Raw genomic sequence first — 20,861 nt, 5'->3', positions numbered from 1 at the left:
TGTACTAGTGAAAATTGACCTCTATTTCTATGGTAGTTTTCATTTTCATTCTAAGAATATTAAATTTCACAGTTAAATTAAGAGAATAATAACTCCAGGGCCTTCTCACTGCTACCATCAGGAAGGAGGAACAGGAGTCTGAAGATGAACAACCAACATTATAAAAATGGCTTCTTCTCTGCCATCAGATTTCTGAATGGACAATGAACCACAGATTCAACCTCGCTTTCTCTTCTTTGTTCTAATTTATTTATTTTTAAAAGTAATTTATGGGAATATTTGCACTTCAATGCTGCCACAAAATAACAAATTTTGTGACACGTTCATAGCAATAAATTCTGATTCTGGACTAACACTTTGAATTCAAATCCCACTGATATCACAGCAACATATAAAGTTTAGTTCAAAGTAATGATTTAAATACCCCAGCAACTTGTTATTGCAAAATATCTATTTAGTTCACTAAATCCTCTCCAGAGCAGGAAATCTACCCCTTTTACACAGTTGGGCTTTCAAACCTACCCATGTACAGGGGGAGTACGAGGAGACCCCATGAAGCCAGCTCTGCATTTAACAAGATAACAGCTGATCTGATTACAAGCTCACCTTCACCATCTCTCCAGCTGTGGATAATCCTTCACCCCAATATTATTTGACCTGATTTTTTTCTATAATCTTTGTTTTACCTTGTCAAATGCCTTCTGGAAGTCCAAGCATTCCAGAGAAAATAATTCTGAAATGCCCAGCAAATGATTCAGTTCATGAGCAAGTAGGTAAACTGGCCTTTTCTGCAATGGCCAATAGATGAAATTAAATGGATTCAGAGTGCACTTCATAGGAAATCAACACATTGCAATGAGGCTGAAACCAAGATCAAAGAACTGTCTGAAGTTTGTTATCGGAAGAATGATCAAGATGGATTGCACCTTTGGGCTGATTCTGATTCAGCAACTTGTGAATTGATGGCCTACTGATGGAGAGATGGGAAGCTCAAAGTATTGACACTGAGCCCAAGACAGAAAGCAATTGCAGAGAGTTTCAAGACATGAAACACTTCAATATTCTAGGAACAACTTGCCACAGACTGAGTCACCCCATGTGAGGTTCTAATGATATTTTTTTTAAAAATCAGCCTCAGAGCCCAAAGTGCTCACTGTGGTCAGCAGGTTAGAGATGGTAAGTGGTAACATTTCAGGTAGGAGACCATTCAGGTCACTGTGTCTGTCCTGAATGTTCCCATCTCCCATTGCTGGATCTTGCTCTTTTGGTCACAGCTCTTCAACCATACAACCAAGTACTTTTAAATGTGATGCGGGTTTCAGCTTCTGTGATCTTCTTCTCTGTGGAGGAAGCTCCCCATCCTGTCCAAACATTCCTTATATTCAAGATTCCAATCCTGACAATGTCTTGGAAAGTCTCTTGGGCATTCAAGTGCATCACATCTTTCTTGCAGTGTGGAAACTAGATCTGTTCTTGCCAGTCCATTCAATGTTGTAAATAGTTCATTTATAATCTCTCTTCTCTCATTTTACATTGGGTAATTTCCTTTATTAGTTATCTTTTAAAACATAGATCAGTCTTGCTACTTTTTGGAATTGTTCCCTTACACCTCTCCGTGGCCACCAATGAATCTGCATCCCTTCCTGTTGTGCTTCTCCCAAAATTTGGTCAGCAGAGATTATTATTTTTTGATTAGAATCTCTCCATCCAAATGCTGCATGACCTGATCTATATTTTCAGCATTTTGTTTTCCTGCAGATGTTAAAAATGTAAAATCATGGACTATTATCATAATTTTAAAATTTAGTTTTGTTCTAGAATTGGTTCATATACATCAACTTTCAACCTTGCTTAGAGGAAGGGTTTTGAAATTTTCGTTCTCTTTTTTGTTTTTTTGTTAAATATTACTTTATTGTTATGATCGTGCTCTGGTCTTCCTTATCATCAGAATTATTAGTAAATAAAATGAGACTGGTTTGAGTATTCAAGGATGACATTTGGAAATGAGGTCTTGGGAAAAGATGACATAATTTACATAATTATTCTTTTCTTGTTAAAGTTTGGAGCCCATATATGAGATTGGATTTGTAATAGTTCCTCCCCTGCCCCCCCCCCCCCCACCCCACAATTGATGGGGTTGCACTGAACCTTGACAATAATTGAAGGTTGATCTCCTCTTTTATTCTATCTTTTTCTTTCCTTTGGGGGATTGGGAGGGATGCATAGGTTAGGGTTGGGGTGGGGGATTATATGGGGCTAAATGTTAAGTATTTATGCATATTTTAACTGTATAGTTTATTATGATTTATAAATAAAATTTAAAAAAGAATTATTTGTAACTTTTTTTGTATCTTGTAGCACATTGTTTAATTGGTTATACTATAAAATGTCAACTAAAATATTTTAAAGAAAAAAATAAAACCAAACAAGAAAATGCCAGGAATGTGCCCACCCTCTGCTGCAAGGTGATTGATCTGAAGCGTGAGCTATGATTCCCTCTCCATAAGATGGTGCCCCAGCTTGCTGTGTGCTTCCAGCAATTCCTGTATTTATTTTGCCATTTCTCAGTCACATGTTTTGCAACGACTTCTTTCCTTGACTTCACAAAGCATTGAACTGAAAATTTGGACAGTTCTGACAAAAAGTTACCAACAGAAAACTGATTTATTTTGGCTCCTCACCTGCTGAATAATTCCACCATTTTGTGTTTTATTTCAGGTTTTCCCAGACTGCAGTATTTTTATTCAATCAGTTACCTTTAATTTTAATAGATTTTAATAATTTTAACAAGACTCAATTTTTTTTAAAAAAGAAAACGTTATCAAAAGAGCTGAGCTACCTAAAACTGAGTCAGAATCCTAATTACTCCGTTACAAAGTTCTTGTTATCTATTTTGTGTCATGGTAATAGATGGAATCCATGCTTAACAAAATGTGCACCAAGCTCATTAATTATTAAGTCATGAATAATTATTTCATGCCATTTTGCATTCTGTTCATTGTTTTGCTAATACCCAGAGAATAAATAATCAGAATTTGTATTTGTGAGAAGGAAATTTAGTATTTTATCCAATCCCTCTGGAAGGTATAAGCAAACAGATACCAGTTTTAGATTTGCTCATTAGCACTCCCTGGCATGAGCAATTGGATGACTGCTGCAGGATGGACACTGGTTGAAGGGTGGAATCCATGCAGTTAAATAGCCCAAGGTTTAGCACCAAGTTGGTCTCTTGGTAACAATGGGTGTTGGTAACAATGAAATGGATTGTAAAATGAAGTGAAGCAGTCAGGTTGGAGCTAGGAGTTTGCTTCATTTGCAAGTTTTGATGCAAGTTTGCATAGCAGAAAGGTTTCTCTGTTATCATTGCTCAAATGTTATTGAATCTTGCTCTTGACAAGTGAGATTTGCATTCTTTGTGAAGTTGAAATCAAATACCACCTGCCTTTTGAATAGATTCTGTTCTTCCTTCACAAATGAATACAAATCATACAGGCCCTTTGGCTCACAATGTTGTACCCACTTATATAAACTTACCCCATGATCCCTCTCTTACAGTCCATAATCCCACTTTATTCTTATGTGCCTGTCTCAGAGTCTTTTAAAAGTCTCCATTGTACCTGCCTCCACCACTACTCCTGGCAATGCATTCCAAGCACCTTCCACACTGTGTGAGGTAGGGGGAGTAAGACCTACTGATGATATCTCTCCTAATCTTTCCTCCACTCACCTTAACAGAAGTCCTCTCGTATTGGCCATTTCACCCTGGTCTAAAAACTGCTGGCTTTTCATTCTGTCCATTCCTTACATAATCTTGCACCTCTCATCCCCTGTTGCACCAAAGAGAAAAGACCAAGCACCCTCAACCTTTCCTCATGAGACATAATGCCTTCCGACAGCTTCTATTGGCACTTGGATATCTTTTATCATTAGCCTTGATTGGTTTCTTAGACAATGTAATCCATGGAATTGTGCCTTTTGTGTTAAATACTTGAGTTTGGATTCTGATATGAATAGAAATTGATAGCGAAGTTGATAACATTCATCGTCAATTGATTAAAATGCTAAATTTTTAAAAGTAGACAAACAGCACAATAACAGGCCCTTCCGGCCCACGAGCCCATGGCGCCCAAATACCCCTTTTAACCTAGGAAACCCCCATATTATTTGAAAGGTGGAAGGAAACCAGAGAACCTAGAGGAAACCCATACAGGCATGGGGAAAATGTACAAAGTCCTTACAGACAATGCCAGATTCGCACCTAGTTCATTGGAGCTGTAATAGCGTTGCGCTAACAGCTATGTCATGGATGGCTAAACTTTCCCTCGGGCTGATTGTGGCCCATTGCCTATTTTTAAGTGACCCATTAGACCATAGTCTCAAACAATAAATTGTACTGTATGTAGATTGTACTTCTTAGTTTCAACATTAGATATCACTGCCATTTTGAACAACTGCTAAACAGGCCATTGTAGTATTACTCATTGATGAAAACATTTACCTCTTTTTTTAAAGTTTACAGATACTCCCGACATGTCTGAGTTCCATTCTGACCGACCATTGTATCTCGAAATGGATGTAAGTCGGATATTCACTGTATCCATTTTGGAAGTGGTGTGGTGGGATCTGAGTGGAAGCTGGTTGCAGGCTGTCAGGAGGGATTGGGCTGGTGGGATTGGTGTGTGGAGCGACAGCAGGCTGCCAAGAGCGTGTGAGCCCAATGTGGGGACAAAAAACAAACCGCCAGGAGAGTCTCCCGACAGCCAGACAGCCAGCCACCAGCCCCCACACTGATCCCATTGCCAGGCTGCCCCCACCCCCACCACCACTCCCAATGATAGATAATGGTGATGCTAATTTATGATGTTAATTTATACAGTTTTTTTTTCAGTTGTATGCAAGTCATATAGGTCGTAAGTCAGGGAGAATCTGTACTTCAGTTGAAAAATAAACCACATTTACCTCAATTGCGGGAAAAAAATACCCCTATTGATTAATCATAGAGGAACCAAATAGATAGATTGTAGCAAGAGAATGCTGAAAATGTCAGACAAAGTTGGAAAATGAATACTTTACACAGAAGTCAAGGGGGAGTATGTTTGTTTGATTTGCAAGAAATGTGTCAACTTTAAAAGCATACCTTTAATAGCCTATTGTTACATTGCAGACCAGCAGCAATGGAATTTTACCAAATCAATGTTTTTTGAAACACTAATAATACAAAACATTTGTTAAATCAAAACCATCTATGTTCAAGTGTGTGTGTGTGTGTATGTGGGTTTGATACTCAAACCATTACAAAGTCTAGAAAGTCATTCCAAAGTTCAGACTTAGAAATCCATTGTCGAAACACATCTCTAATCATGTTCAAGTTTGTAGTCACATATACCAAGATTGAAATAAATCTCAATTTCCTGATAATAACACAAGTATGGATAGATTCATGCAACAATTGAAAATCCCTAAAATTTCTTCTAATAATCAATTTTTATTGGAAGCTCCAATATCAGAAATTGAATTTTTAAAGCTATTTCCTCTCTTCAATTCAGCAAAGCTTCAGGCCCAGATGGTTACACTGTTGAGTTTTTAAAAACCTTTTGCTAATATTCTAACACCTCAGTTGCCAGGGATGTTTAACAGTTCTGTATCACTTGGAACTTTGCTATGGACATTTTATGAAGCATCGATTTTGTGAATTTAGAAGAAAGATAAGGATCCTTTAGTTTGAACTTCCTATAGACCAATATCGTTGCTGAATGTCGATTCCAAAATTCTTTCTAAGATTATAGCTTTTAGATTGGAAAATATTCTTCCTCAGATAATTTCTACGGACCAAACAGAATTCATAAAGAATCATTATTCACATTTTAATATCCATAGATTAATGAATATTAATTCCTCTCTATCAATTAAAATTCTGGAATGCATAGTATCATTAGAAAGATTTTCCTGTGAGTTAATTTGTATTTTGACTTTACCTTCCAGATTGTTTTGGATTTCTGTTTTTTTTTACTGGCAAAGACCAGATAAATAATTTGTATTGATCTGTGGTAGAGAACACTGTTTTGGCAACCCAAGATTTTTTTTTCTCTGTTTTCTTTTTGCTTATTTTGGTAGGTTAGATAGGGTTTTAACAATAATACTTTTTTTTTCTTTTTGAATATTCCAAATTGAGGAGAAAGGGATAATATTGTTCAATATGTTATAATGTTACACGTAGTATTAAGTATTAGAATATAGTGATGTTTCTGTTTTTACTGTTTGATTCTGTACTTGTGTATTGTTTACTTATAATATGTTTAATAAAAAGATTTTAAAAAACAGTTAAACTGTGTCATATAGTTATTTTGATAGGAAATAAATTTTCAATGGCACAGGAGCATTCTGGTCTAAAAACAATGCTTTTCTTGCAGTGTAACTGGCTGAAAATTGTCACGCTTAATATTGTTTGGCCCATTACTCCTAACATTTTTGTGCATCTGGCCCACAACCAAAAACAGTCTGGCCACCCCTGCGCTAACCAATACGCTAATCCTGCACTTCCAATTCTGCTATTTTACCCTGTGTATAAATGAAGAATGAATGCAATCTGGATGCTTTTTGGACTCAAACTAACTTTTCCAAAAGAAATCTCTAATTTCCCAAAAGAACAACTTTTAATTCCCAAACTAGACTGAATTAAAGAACAGTAGTCTGCCAAGTGTTTTAGGATTGTTGATTCACTTCCACAGCTAACTTCCTGGCTAGCAGAGTGAAAAGTTGGGATTGTAAAATTGTTCAAACTGGGCACATCAGATTAGTGGAGCAGTGGGAGCCAATACTGACAATGGGAGAAAGTCACTTTGCCAAAGCAATAAATAGGACCCGTTGAGACGATTGTGTCTGGATTCTTGATATTGCCATGGGATTACAATGGTTTTCCCTTGACAAGCACCAACAGGCCTTCATTATCGGCTGAGGTTGGGGGTGGTGGGGAGGAAAGAGGTCAATTTCACCATGGAATGCAAATTCAAGTAACTCACTAAATTCCACTTGAAAGGTGGCCACAGTAATGATAGGCTCAAAACTATGGGATGGTCACTAAAATCCAACTCGATCACACAGTTAGTTGGCTTAAGGAACTCCAGAGGAGAAAGGGTGGGAACCTGTTAGTTGCTTTGTCACTTCAGGATGAACCTGGCCAAAATATTTACTTGTTACATTGAACACTGGCATTGCCACCAATGTCCACAAACATCAAGAACAACAATCACCATACTGGTGTAAGGTTACCAGGTTCTGTGATACTGGTTGTGTTCTAACACAGTCCCAATGCAGACCCTTATGGCCTGGAACTGATTAAAATAAATTGATGTATATATTGCAATCATTGCATTGTGGGGCAAGTCCAAATTAACTGGTCTTGTGTTTTGTTTTAGAGAGTGCAGAGAAGATTTATGTTGCCTGGATTGGAGAACCTGGAACATGTCTCATAAACCAAGGTTGCTAGAACTGGGGTTTTCAATTTGGAGTGTAAAGGATAAAGGTGACATTAGAGGTACAGAAGATTGAGGAGCCTAGATTGGGGGACAACCAACATCTTTTCAGTGACAAGAGCAAATATCAAAGGGCATCTGTTTAATGTGAATATCTTTGCTTTAAAAAAGAAATGAGTGGGTATCTTCAATGTATTGCTGGAGGTGGTGATGAAGACTGGTTCAATAGGGACATTCAAAAGACTCTTGGCTTTGTACATGAATATTTTTTAAAAATGAAGGGAAGAATAAGATTGTTGTGAAGTCAGATGCTTGTGCATGTGTTTGCGTGCGCTCAACATCGTGGGCCAAAGAGTCTGCACTGTGCTGTTATGTTCTATGTTCTATAAAGTAAGTTTTAAGATCAGAGAAAGGGGAGAGATTTATGGGAGAATAGAATGCAGGAATAGTTAGACCATTAAAACTAACCAAAGTACAATTAATTAAAAAGAAATATATATTACACTCGGAGAAATAGCAGGAGCCTGACTGAGAAGAACAAGAGGAAGTCATGGTGATTTTTTTTGTTTATGGGGCCATTCTAAATACTGTATCACAAGTTACATTGCCTGAATTAAATGTTGATGAAAACATGGAATTATCCAATTCCTTTACAGATGTTGAAGTATATGATATTTTGATATCTTTGCAAATAATAAGGCGCTGGGAGAGGATGGCTTCTCTCCAGAGTTATATAAAGAATTTAATGAGTTGCTAATTCTTGTTTCTATGGGACCTTTGGATCAAATGAGAGACTCTAGTGACTTACCAGAATCTTTTAAAACAGCATTAATAAGTTATTCCAAAAAAGGAAAGATCCTTTATTACCATTCTCTTATAGACAAATATCATTATTAAATACAGATTATAAAATGATGCTTAATGTATTTTGATTTAATATCTAATAACTATAATGGACCAAGTCACATTCTCAAAGATTTCCAAGTTAATTTTTTGAATAAGATATTTCCTAACTTTCCTATCATATCAACCTGATTTCATTTGAATCATTTGCATAAGGGTTTAATGGGTAATATTTACAACAATTTATTAAAATTGCAATTAATCTCTAATGATAAAATTAAAGGGGCTGGTGACTTGCAACTTCAGTCATTTTTCCCAGAGGAACTTTGGGAAAAGATTTTTGGAATGGTTAATGCCTCTTCATTACGTGCCCAACGTGCATTGATTCAGTTTAAAGTCATACATCAGGTTCATATGTTGAAAGATAAATTGGCCCGTATCTTTCTTAATGTTAGGCTGATGTGCGATAGATGTAAATCACAAGTGGCCACACTAACACATATATTTTGGTCTTGCTCTGTATTGGAGAAGTATTTGACAGATATTTTCAAGACTTTGCAAATTATACTGGGTATTAGTTTGAAACCTAATCCATTGACTGCTGTTTTTGGAATGATAGTTCCAGAGGTGGGTCAAGTTCCCACCTCTGCACATCAGGTTTACTACACTGTTGACCAGAAAAGCCATTATATTTAAATGGAAAGTTCCTAATTCACCTACTTTGATGCAATGGTTCTCTCAACTTATGTCATGTTTAAGTTTAGAAAAAAAATCAGAAGTTGCACTTTTGATACCTCAAGTTTAAAGAGACTTGGAGTCCTTATAAACTATTTTCATGAGTTTTGTATTTTGACTTCACCTTCCATACTGTTTTCGATTTGTTGGATTTTTTTTTAAATTGGCAAGGACCAGATAAATAATTTATATTGATCTGTTGTAGAGAACTCTCAGTTTAGGCTGGCCAGCCTTGCTTATTTTTTGGAAGATTAGATGGGGTTTTAACAATATTATTTTTCTCTTTCTTTTTTGGAATATTCCAAATTGAGGAGAAACGGATAATATTGTTCAATGCATTATGTATTGCAATATAGTGATTTTTCTGTTTTTACTATTAGATTCTCCTCATGTACTTATAATATGTTTAATAAAAAGATTGAACAATAAAGAAAAGCTTCACTGAATTCACCTAGTGATTTTATTGTGTTCTCCATTGGATCTTGCTGTGCACAATGGTTATTGCATCTTCTACATTACTGAAACTCTAGAAGATGAACACTATATAGAACTATATTCAAAAGTTAATCACAGAAAGCAACTTGAATGCTCCTACTAAATAGAAGTTTATCCTCCAGGACTTGGTGAGACCCCACCTGGAGTATTGTGTGCAGTTTTGGTCGCCTTATCTGAGGAAGGATGTTCTTGCAATGGAGGGAGTGCAGAGGCGATTCACCAGGCTGATACCTGGAATGGCAGGAATGACTTACGAGGAAAGATTGCGCAAATTGGGATTGTACTCACTGGAGTTTAGAAGATTGAGAGGGGATCTCATAGAGACATATAAAATTCTGGCAGGACTGGGCAGAATGGATGAGGAAGGGATGTTTTCAATGGTGGGGGAGTCCAGAACCCAGGGCCATGGTTCGAGGATAATAGGCAAATCATTTAGAACCGAGATGAGGAGGAATTTCTTTAGCCAGAGGGTGGTGAATCTGTGGAATTCATTGCCACAGAGAGCAGTGGAGGCAGGTTCATTGAATAAATTTAAGAGGGAATTAGATACATTTCTTCAGTATAAGGGAATTAGGGGTTACGGAGAGAAGGCAGGGACGGGGTACTGAACTTTAAGTTCAACCATGATCTCATTGAATGGTGGAGCAGGCTCAAAGGGCCGAATGACCTACTCCTGCTCCTATTTTCTATGTTTCTATGTTGACCTGTCTCCTAACAAAATCTGAATCAAATTGTTTAGTTCCACAAAATCCAATCCAGGACTTGGGCTTGTTGGTAGTATCAACTCCTATTCGCTTTTTTAAATTATTTTTTTAATTTTTTTAAACAATTTTAAAAATACACACACTTACTCCTTAATGATCTAATCCTTACCCATAAACTTTTACATAAATGTGCATATCCAAGAGTCTTTTAAATGTCCATATTTTCAGTGATGACTTCAGGGAACATGTAGCACTATTTCATTAAATCAGGGTGAATATGGTGTGACCCAGGCAGCTTTGCAATTTGTCATTAAAAGGGCACAACATCTTGATTGTTTGGAATACTTAATGTCATTGTAATGAGGGTCTTTAGTTCATATCTGAAGTCTGGTTCACCCAAACACAATGTCAGGCTGAAAGAAAGGAACAGCTGGCAGACAAACAAATACTGACACCAATGTATCTTTCCACTATTCATCAGTTAATTGTGTTTGGACGGATTCTATACTTGGAGAAGGATTAGTAGTAATTGGGAGTATTGTATCACAGTGGTCTGGTCCATTGATCTAGAGACACGAGCTTGAATCTCAATGTTGCAATGTAGATTTTTCTCTTAAATATCTATTGAATTTAACAAACTTGCATACAAATTTTTAAGGAAAATACATAACAAGTTATCTCATATACATGCAAGTACAATAATAAATGGATGGAACTATATTAGACAGTTCCGTAATCCCACATGAGAAACAAGTTCTTGAATTAATCTATGATAACAATGTTGAGTACATTTTTTTTATTTCCTTGCAACATAGAAGGAGGCATTCAGACCTTTGAGTCCATGGTGGCCCACAGCAAGATATTCTCTCTATATTCCCATCAGCTCCCTCTCCACCACCAGAACCTGTCACTTGTGTGAACACTGTGTTATCTCTGAAGACAAACAGAGATGAGATGTCCACATCCTGAACTCAAATCAAAACATTCATGAGGCTGTTTGAAAGGGCATTCTTGCATAATTGTCACATTATGTTGTGGCTGCTTGTCTTGGCAATTGGCTAGGTCAATCCAACACATTCAATTATTGTGCACTTGACTAAACTGCAATTGGATTTTAACCCCTTGTTGCATTTGGCTGATCATTCAAAGACAATACAGTGCCTTATAAAGAACATAATGTGAAGAAATGAAATATCCCTTTTCAAAATCAAAATTATAGCTCATTTCTTTCACCTAATAACTTTGTAATAGCTTCTTTATAACATTTAAGGTGTATTTCTCTGTGCTATAATTACTATTTACTCCAGAAATAGAGAGCTGGTCAGTCTAATTTTAACGTCATGATTGCCATGATATTATCTATCACTCACTTTCATTACACAGTAATAGTACAACATGAAAGAAAATACTGCTTTGTAATTGTATTTTATGCAAAAACTTCTTTTTGAAAGTTTTTGGTTATTTAATTTTGCAGATGTGATCTAATGGAGACTAATTATAAGAGTGAATAAATTCTTCTGCAGTGAGGTACCATTTGTTTTTAAATAATTACTATACATTTTACTGTCACAAATTTTAATGCCCTTAACTCTAAATGCCTTTGTAATCAGAAAGAAAACACTAATTTGTTTTACCACATTAAATTGAACTGTTAAAGTGTGGCTGTTTGAAGCAGATTCTCTTTATTATATTCAACTGTGAATGAGAGGGAGCACAAGCTCTCTCAGGACTTCACAAACCAATGGATTAGATTGTTTAGTGGTACTCTTGCTCAGAGATTTGAAGATTGAAGGCTTAAAGCCCAGCATGGATAAGCAGGTAACTTAAAGTAATCCTGAGAATCTAATATAAACTCATTGCCTTTAAATGTTAACTTTATCTCCCTCCACCAACCAGTCCCATGCAAGCTCCCCTTCCAAATTTTTCTGATTGCATTTTTGGAATGTGTTCATCATAGGTTAAATTCACATCAGAGGTTGATGGCAGAAGTAGGAATATTCATTTTTTTTGAAGAATATACTACCTTTACAAAAACTCTGACATCATAGCTTGTTTGCATGTTGCCGCAAGCATCTTTGAACTCAAAGACAATGCAAGAAAGGCCTCCTGATAAGTTTCTTTAAGGTCATTCCAATCTGCTCAGCCTACTTCATCTGGTGCAAAGCAAGTAGTCTTGGCAGACAGTCGAGGCTGGTCTCAAATGGACTCTGATCGATCTTCACATGAATCCAGCCAAGCATTCAGGAGCTGAATTCTAGCAATCAATCTTCTGTTGGCTTTCAGCCTGTGTTTAACTGTCGCCAGTTCCTCAGTGAATCGCCGTCAGGATCAGGCCACAAAGGCTAGAAGGTTAGGGATAGTGCTCCAAGCAATTAGCTTCAGGTTTCTATTTCATTTAAAATCATTTATCATTTTCCTCCTGAGCTTCAAAAAGATCTTGTGAATTCTGCTTAAAGGCAAATGATCTTCATTTTAAAAGTTAGCAAATCTTGTACAGTGGCATAACATTCTTAAAGAAAAAAATTATTCTCCAGGCTTTAAAAAATCAGAGGATTTTTCGATCTGATCTTGATTCCTGGCTTTTGGAGAGTTTGATAAATCACTGAACAAATTGATATATCAGAGATTAGTTTGAATTAATGTTACTGTTAGGACAAGGTGGAATGACATAGCATACCATCCTTGCAGTCATAAACACTACTTATCTTGAAATGTGCATTCAATTCTCCCCAGAAAAATAGGAACATTTAAATTTTCAAAGAGTTTTGGAATTTAATAGTTGGTGATTGTAATATCTGAAAAATGCAATGAAGAAGAGCTAAAGTCTGTCTAGAGAAGTGGAGGCATATTTAAAGACAATATCTTGAACCGTTGCTCTAAATTGAGTGCTCTTGACTGTCTGATCATTGCTTGGCAATATTGTATAAGGAATGACTACTGAGCAAGAAGAACACAATATTCACAGATACAGAGCAGACAGTGTTCCAGGTTTTAAGCTGTCCCAGTTAATAAACTGCTAACTGATTCATGAACACCTCTTGACAAAGGAAGTCTATATTCCTTGCCCTGTCTCACCTATATGTCTTCAGATCCACACACAGCACAAGCATGTAGTGACCCCCCCCCCTCAAAATTATACAAGAATGTAAAAAATGAGAGCAGAAATAGACCAATTATTTCCACAAACCTGTTTTATCATTCATTTGTTTCATGGGAAATGGATATGAACCATAAAAATAAAACTTGTCTGTGGGAACTTCAATTGTAGTGGATTAGGTGACCTCAGTGAAGGGGAGAAGAGATAATATAGCAGGGAGCACAACTCTATTGCAACATCAGTGACCTAGGTTCTAATCCACTGTGGTCTGTAAGGAGTCCCTCCCACATTCCAAGGGTGTATGGATTAGTTAGTAGCAAGGATGTGATTTGGCAGAGTGAGCCAGAAGGGCCTGTTACCATGCTGTTTCACTGACTTTTTTTAAATTAAAAAAATAAGATGGGTGAAAGATTATGCACATTTCGAGTTTGCGACCACACTATTTCCTCTTCTGCCCCATCCCTTGACCGTTCTGTGAGGTCTTGGCCTCAACACTACTTTCCATTCTCTCCCCTCTTTTTTTTAATTTCCCTCTGGTTCAGAATGCTTTTCAGCTCCCACTTTGAATAAATCAGTCTCTAAATGCTCTTGCGAAGAGAATTCCTGAGAAACTCGGCTTGGTTAGATCTGGGAGAAAAAAAATTGCTCCCCTCTAAAATGGCAGTGATCCAAAGTCCTGGAGGAACCTCCAGTTGCAGTGCTGCTGGGTGTTTGTCACTTCCCACAAAACCAATAATTTCTCATCTCAATGAATTTTACGGCTCTGAGCTTGTACCAACTGGGAACAAGGTCCAGCCTCCTTTTTTTTTAAAATAACCCTTGGTACTGATTAACTTCACACCTGTCACTATGGGGACAACAACCCAAACCCTCAATCACTCTGCCGCCAATCAACAAATTTTGTGACACATGTTTATGACAATAAATTGAGATTCGGATTCAAACCTGAGATTCACAGTTGTAAAGACACAATTCTTTGCAGTCTGAAAGAAATTCTCCTCATTATGTTCCTGATGCCAGTATTGATTTATAGCTGAACAAACAATTTGCTGAAGAATTTGTAGTACAACCTATTGTATTCACCTATAAATGGTCAATTCTAACTGAAACCTTGGGCATGTAATAAAATTCTATATTAATTGGATCAGTCTCTGGAATGATAGTAGAATTTGCCAGTGTATAATGCATTAAGATGATTCTTGGATAATCAGTATAATATCATTCAATGGATTGATATGATTTTTTAATACTTGGAGACTTAATATAGTGTTCTGATTATTTGTTTGGAACCAACTTTTTGCATGGGTTTTTGTTCTTTGCTTTAACGTCACATAGTGTAGATATGGTTCCATGAAGCAGTGCGGACTCGAAAGGCCAACATGACCTGTTTCCGCTCCGTAAATGGTTACATGGTTATATGGTTAAGCAATGAATTCTGAAAGAGATTCAGCAATTAATTTAAATACCTGATGCATTTGTATGCAAAACTACCAAAGAGAAATTTTGAAAAGTGCTGATTAATACAATTAAACTGTGATTGTATTGGTAAATAATTGCTGAAAAGGTGTGAATATGATCTCTCTTGTGATTCAATCATCTTGTTTATAATCTAAGGATCTGAACTCTAATTGCACCATGGCATTTATATTTCAGATCCTGCAAGTTAATAAAGACCTTTAGTGATGTGGACTGAAAAGCTGTTGTGAGACGCCACCCAGATCATTTTCCTTCAGGGAAGAACCAGAGAGTAGTTACAGCACTGATGCAGGCAGACAAGAGGCCTACAGATGCTGGAAAACTGGAGCAAAGCAATGCTGGAGGAACTCGGCTGGTTCCATCACACTTGGAGTATTGCAGTGTGGAAGGAGGCCATTTGGCCCATGACATCCCTTCCAGGTGTGAGTCAGAGCAAAAGGTTACTCCTATAGACACCAGATGCTCAAATCTGGAGCAAAAAAAATGGTGGAGGAACTTGATGTGCCATGTTGTATTAGTTGGATAGGGATGAGGGTCCTGATGCAAGGTCTTGACCTGCAATGTTAACCATCTCCCTACTTTTTAACCCACGTTGTTCCTCCAGCAGCTCCTGTTATTGTTGCAGATTCTTTCCTTTTAGGATCCTATCCAGCTCTATTGTAAAGGCTGGAGTTGTATCCTCCACTTCCTCTACCCTTAGCACTGCATTCAAGGCCTGAACCATTCACTTTGAAGATTATAATTTTCTCCCACCTACCATTCTTGCACAGCCTCGCATTCCAGATCTAACCCCCTCATGTGAAGAATTGAATGACCCAGTTGTACTACCACTGCTACCTTGAAAACAGAAAGAAATATGTTCAGGCAGTGTACCTGACACTGTGTGGACATAGAATTTAGACACAGCCAATTCAGACTTAGCTCGATCAATCTTGTGAAGTCCATATTATCTAACCTGGGAAGGACTGCAACACAGACTATCAAGCAACAGCCCCACAAAGTTGCCACTGTAGAATCGTACCTGCATTGTGCAAGATTCTCCTGTCATATACCGGTTGTGAGTGAGGGAACAGATTCAATGAGTCTCAAAACCAAGGACTCTGCATGCAGTCTGACTGTAAATGACTTTATTTACAGAAGACTAAGGCACATGCACACATCCATGAATTAGAGTACACAGTGCTCTTACGTACAATTAAGGAAAAGAAACAATATGATACCTGCCACCCCTTGACTCAATGCAGGCACAACTCTATGCTACTCAGAACACTAACTAAGACGCTCCTAAACCTTTACCAGTGTACACCTCACCAAATGATTTTACTGGCACCATTCCACAGTACTTGACCTGAGGTGGAGCAGGGTGATCCGTAAGCGATGACAGAGACAGAGAGAAGTGTATATATGGTGCCTTTTATAGTGTTGAAGGGCTGGGGAGTCCAGTCCAGGTAATCTACAGGGATGTGGCTCAGTGCCAGCAAGGTCTAATTGATTACATAGGCCAATGGCCCAAGGCCAGGAACAATGATACTTAAAGGGGCCAATAATCAGTTATGCACTGATGGGTGGAGTGGAGCCAAACCTTGATTGGCAGGTGATGTGTCTTCCAACCAGGTAATGGGCAGTGCTGTCGTGTGAAAGCCACAGCACTCCACAATACCTGGGCACTTTTACCCCACTAACAGGGCAGACCTACCAAAGGTGGTAGCAATGAGATGCAGGCAGGAGCAAAGATATGGGAGCAGTAGGCTTTATGGCCCATCAAGTCCTCTCTACCATTCCATCATGAGCAGATCCATTCTCTCACTCAGCCCCACTCTCCTGCCTCATCCTCATAGCCTCCGATACCCTGAATGTTCAGATAGCTATCAATCTCTGCCTTAAATATACCCAAAAACTTGGCCTGCACAGCCACCATTGGTAGCAAATTCTAGAGGATCTCCACTCTCCAGTGAAAAAATTTCTTCCTCCAATATAAATGGGTACAACTTCAGGATTGAAGTCTTGTTCTAGACTGCCCTACCATGGAAAATAACTTTGCCACATCTATTCTGTCCAGGCCTTTCAACATTCAAATGCTTCTATAAGATATCGCTTCAATCTTCTGAACTTCAAGGAGTACAGCCCACAGGCAGTCAAATGTTCTTCATATGCTAATCCCTTCATTTCAGCAATCATTCTTGTGAATCTTCTCATACGCCTCTCTAGTCTTAAATCAGGAGTCCAAAAGTGAGGCCTCACAGGTGGCTTCTAAAGCTTCAGCTTCACATCCTTGCTCTTATATCCTATTGCTCTAGATATGAATGCCAACATTGCATTTGCAGCCTTCACCACTGACTTAACCTGGAGGTTAACCTTTAGGGCAGGTGTGAGCAACCTTTTTTAAAAAAAATCTCACTTTAAGTACTTGCTATGCCATAAGTGCTCTGTGATTAGTAAAGGATTGCTAAAGGTGGTATGTGAGTGGAAAAAAAAGGTTGAAAACCACTGTTTTAATTATACCTAATTAACTCATTATGTGCATAGAAATGGGCTAATGGCAATTTTTCCCAAGCAAAATATTTCAGTAATAAGTGGGTGTAGAGCAGAGGTTCTCAACCTTTTCCCACCCACATACCACCTTAAACAATCTTTTACTAATCACAGATCATGTATGGCATAGAGATTACTTAAGGTGGAATGTGAGTTTGAAAAAAAGTTGCCCACCCCTGCTTTAGGGTATTCTGCACGAGGACTCCCAAGTCCCTTTGCACCTTCGAATTTTGAATTTTCTCCCCATCCAAACAATAGTCTGTCCTTTTATTTTTTCTACCAAAGTGCATGTCCAAACACTTCCCAACATGGATTACATCTGGTGCACCCTTTGTGGCATTATGTACATCAGAGAGACCGGTTGCAGCGTGGGAGATCACTTCGCTCAGCACTTCTCTGTTTGCAACCACAGCCACCTCCCAGTGGCCGACCATTTCAATTCCAGGTCACATTCCTGTGCTCACATGCCTGTCCATGGCCTTGTGCACTGTCCCACCATGTCTACCTGCAGATTGGAGGAACAACTGCCTTTCCAGTTCTTTCATCAAACAGCACTGTCATCCCTGTCCCCCTTCAGTGCTGCTGTCCCCTCCCTCCCTTCTCCACCTATCATCTCCTGCCCTGCCACCCCACTTCCCCCTCCCACTCTTTTATTCTGATGCTCACCAGGATTTTCTCATATTTTGATGAAGGGCTCAAGCCCAAATCACCAGTTATGTATCTCTGCCTTTGCTACATAATTGACACTGTTTGACCCGATGAGTTTCTCTGGCATTTTGTGTTTTCACCACTTCTTTGCCCATTCTTCTCATTTATCAGTCTCTCTGTAGCCTCCGTTTCCTCCTCACTACCTGCCGCTCCACCTTTCTTTGTAGCCACAAAGCCATTCATTCCACAATCCAGATCATCAACGTACAACGCAAAAAGTGTCCGAAACTCCGACCCCGACAGACCGCCAACTAAAAGAGGATCCTTCTTTCCCCCCTCTCTGCTTCCTGCCGATCACCCAATGCTCTTTTCTGTAATTCCATTGGTTCTTATCTTATTAAGCAGCCTCATGTGGAATGCCTTGTCAAAAGCCTAATGAAAATCCAAATGCACAATATACACTACATTTCCTTTGTCCAACCTCCTTGTGCTTTACTCACCCCCCCCCCCCCCCCACAACCTCCCCCAAAAAAATAAATCAGTATGTTTGTCAGGGAAGATTTTCCTTTCAGGAAACTATGTTGACTATGCACCTCTATGTAATCCATAACCTCATCCTTGACAATCAACTCCCACAATTTCTTAACCACCAATGTTGGGCAAACAAGTATATAAATTTCCTTTCTGGTACCTTCCATTTTTAAATATCAGAATGACCGTTGCAGTTGTCCAGCACTCCAGAACTATGCCAGAATCTATGAGCCTTTACAGCTCTCAAGATTGATCAGACCCCAATCAATCTCAGGGGATAAGCAAATTATAGCACATTCTGGCAGTCGAGGAGGACCCTCCATTTCACTCTGGCTACTTGCTCTTATGATTATAACGAGGTTGCGTCTAGGTTCTGATGGAGGATCACAATCTCAGCTGTTAGTCGCTCGAGGGAAGTAATCTGACCTGAATCTGTTTTTTTTTCTAGCGACTTCAAGTTAATTCTCTCTAAGGGGGCTTCTTTAACTGAAATTAAAAAACACTAATCTTTTCCATGGTTTGAGGGAGAGTGATAATCTGATGATAAAAAACCATCAGGTGCTTCCACAGGAGAATCTGTTGGATTTTAATTGGATTTGTTCATTGACTTTTTCAGTTTGTCAAGAACTCTCATCTCAAAAAGTTGGACCTGAGTCAAGTTTTCACTTGACTTGCTTCTTGAATACGATTCTGCTGATTGTCATCTAGCTTTTAGTTTCATGTGCCAAGGTCAAAATAAAAATTAAATTGAGACCAACTTGTTAACCATGTCTGTCCAACTTCATTCCACTGCTGTAATTCTTTTACCCTTGGATGACTCAGATGACAACAACATGTTCTAACCCAAGAAGGAGACAAACAGAGCTATGTGTTACTTCAGAGCCAATTAGTTCTAGTGGTGATAAAGGATTACCTGCTCAATGCTGGCTGTCTCCCTCCCTCTCCCTCCCTCCCCCTCCCTCTCCCTCCCTCCCTCTCCCTCCCTCCCTCTCCCTCCCTCCCTCTCCCTCCCTCCCTCTCCCTCCCTCCCTCTCTCTCCTTCACTCTCCCTCCCTCCCTCCCTCTCTCTCCCTCCCTCTCTCCCTCCCTCTCTCTCCCTCCCTCCCTCTCTCTCCCTCCCTCTCTCTCCCTCCCTCTCCCTCCCTCCCTCTCTCTCCCTCCCTCTCTCTCCCTCCCTCCCTCTCCCTCCCTCCCTCCCTCTCCCTCCCTCCCTCTCCCTCCCTCCCTCTCTCTCCCTCCCTCCCTCTCTCTCCCTCCCTCTCTCTCCCTTCCTCTCTCTCCCTCCCTCTCCCTCCCTCTCCATTTCTGGTCATTAGTGCCTATCCAAATACCCAAGACATTGTCAACTTCTTAAAACCATTCATTCTTGATAAATGTCCCATTTTATCTGAACCACATTCAGGGAGTTGGTGAGTAAGTTTTGAAGCTGGATTTGTGAAATGCATTGGCAGGAATATTAGAGGTAGCTGGAAATGAATGGTTTTGCATCAAGAATCTCTAGTAAAACTGGTACGATGGACACCTTCTTTGAATCTCTGAGACATCCCAAATTATTTTACCACAACAGATTACACTTTTGGGTAGAAAGTAGTCAGTGATGCTCCTTTTTTATGGGTATTAACCAAAAATGTGTGCAACCAATGAAACCCCAATTGGATGCGACAAAAAGAGCAGGGAGATGGTCAGAGTGTAAAGGAGAACACTGTTTTTGGGGAGGGGCAGGGATGGGACATCTTTAATCATGTTGCTCTTCTCAGGAGTTTGCCTTTGACCTCTGTTGCAAAAGTCCAACACCATGATGTGGGTTTGGGAAGCTACAAAGTTTCAGTTGGATCACTATATATCCCACACTTCTCAAATCCCTACCAATATTGGATCATTTTGAACAATCCTGAATGTTCAATCTCTTGGGTTGCTGGTACTTCCAGTACAAGATAACAAGTCAGGAGAAGAGCAGGAGATTCATCTCGTCAGTCCTGCTCCTCTATTCATTAGGACCATGGCTGACTAACATCAGACCCATTATCCTTCACTATCCCCAGTTTTCTAGATTCCCTTAACATCCAGAAATCTCAGAGATCGACAAGTTGCCATAGTGCTCAGGAGGTCCACCTGCAACTCTGCATCTGTGCTTTAAAAATCCAAAGATGCAATAGTGCTTCAAGTCAGCTTGTGAATCACCTGACTCTGATACTGCTCACTTAAATAATTGTCTAACTCTCCTGCCTTGTTACTGGATTCCAACATTTTCCCCATCACCTATACCTTGTTACAGATCATTAGTTCCCCCTTTTTCCCTCCCTCCTGTGGGATGACATTTGGTACTTA

The 20,861-nt window shown here is 38.9% G+C and overlaps 1 long non-coding RNA gene across 1 annotated transcript in view; it reads left to right on the top strand.

The window, feature by feature from the left end:
* The window catches only part of LOC138741848 (uncharacterized), a 48,695-nt gene extending 29,466 nt beyond the window's left edge, over positions 1 to 19,229 (top strand). The window contains exons 2-5 of the long non-coding RNA XR_011343813.1: positions 4,513 to 4,575; positions 7,416 to 7,619; positions 15,000 to 15,242; positions 19,150 to 19,229. This is a non-coding gene — a long non-coding RNA (uncharacterized lncRNA). The remainder of the gene's footprint in view (positions 1 to 4,512; positions 4,576 to 7,415; positions 7,620 to 14,999; positions 15,243 to 19,149) is intronic.
* Positions 19,230 to 20,861: the final 1,632 nt, after the last annotated feature.

This window comes from Narcine bancroftii, chromosome 8, assembly GCF_036971445.1.
Source record: "Narcine bancroftii isolate sNarBan1 chromosome 8, sNarBan1.hap1, whole genome shotgun sequence".
Lineage (NCBI taxonomy): Eukaryota > Metazoa > Chordata > Chondrichthyes > Torpediniformes > Narcinidae > Narcine > Narcine bancroftii.
This window is presented reverse-complemented; position numbering and strand designations above follow the sequence as displayed.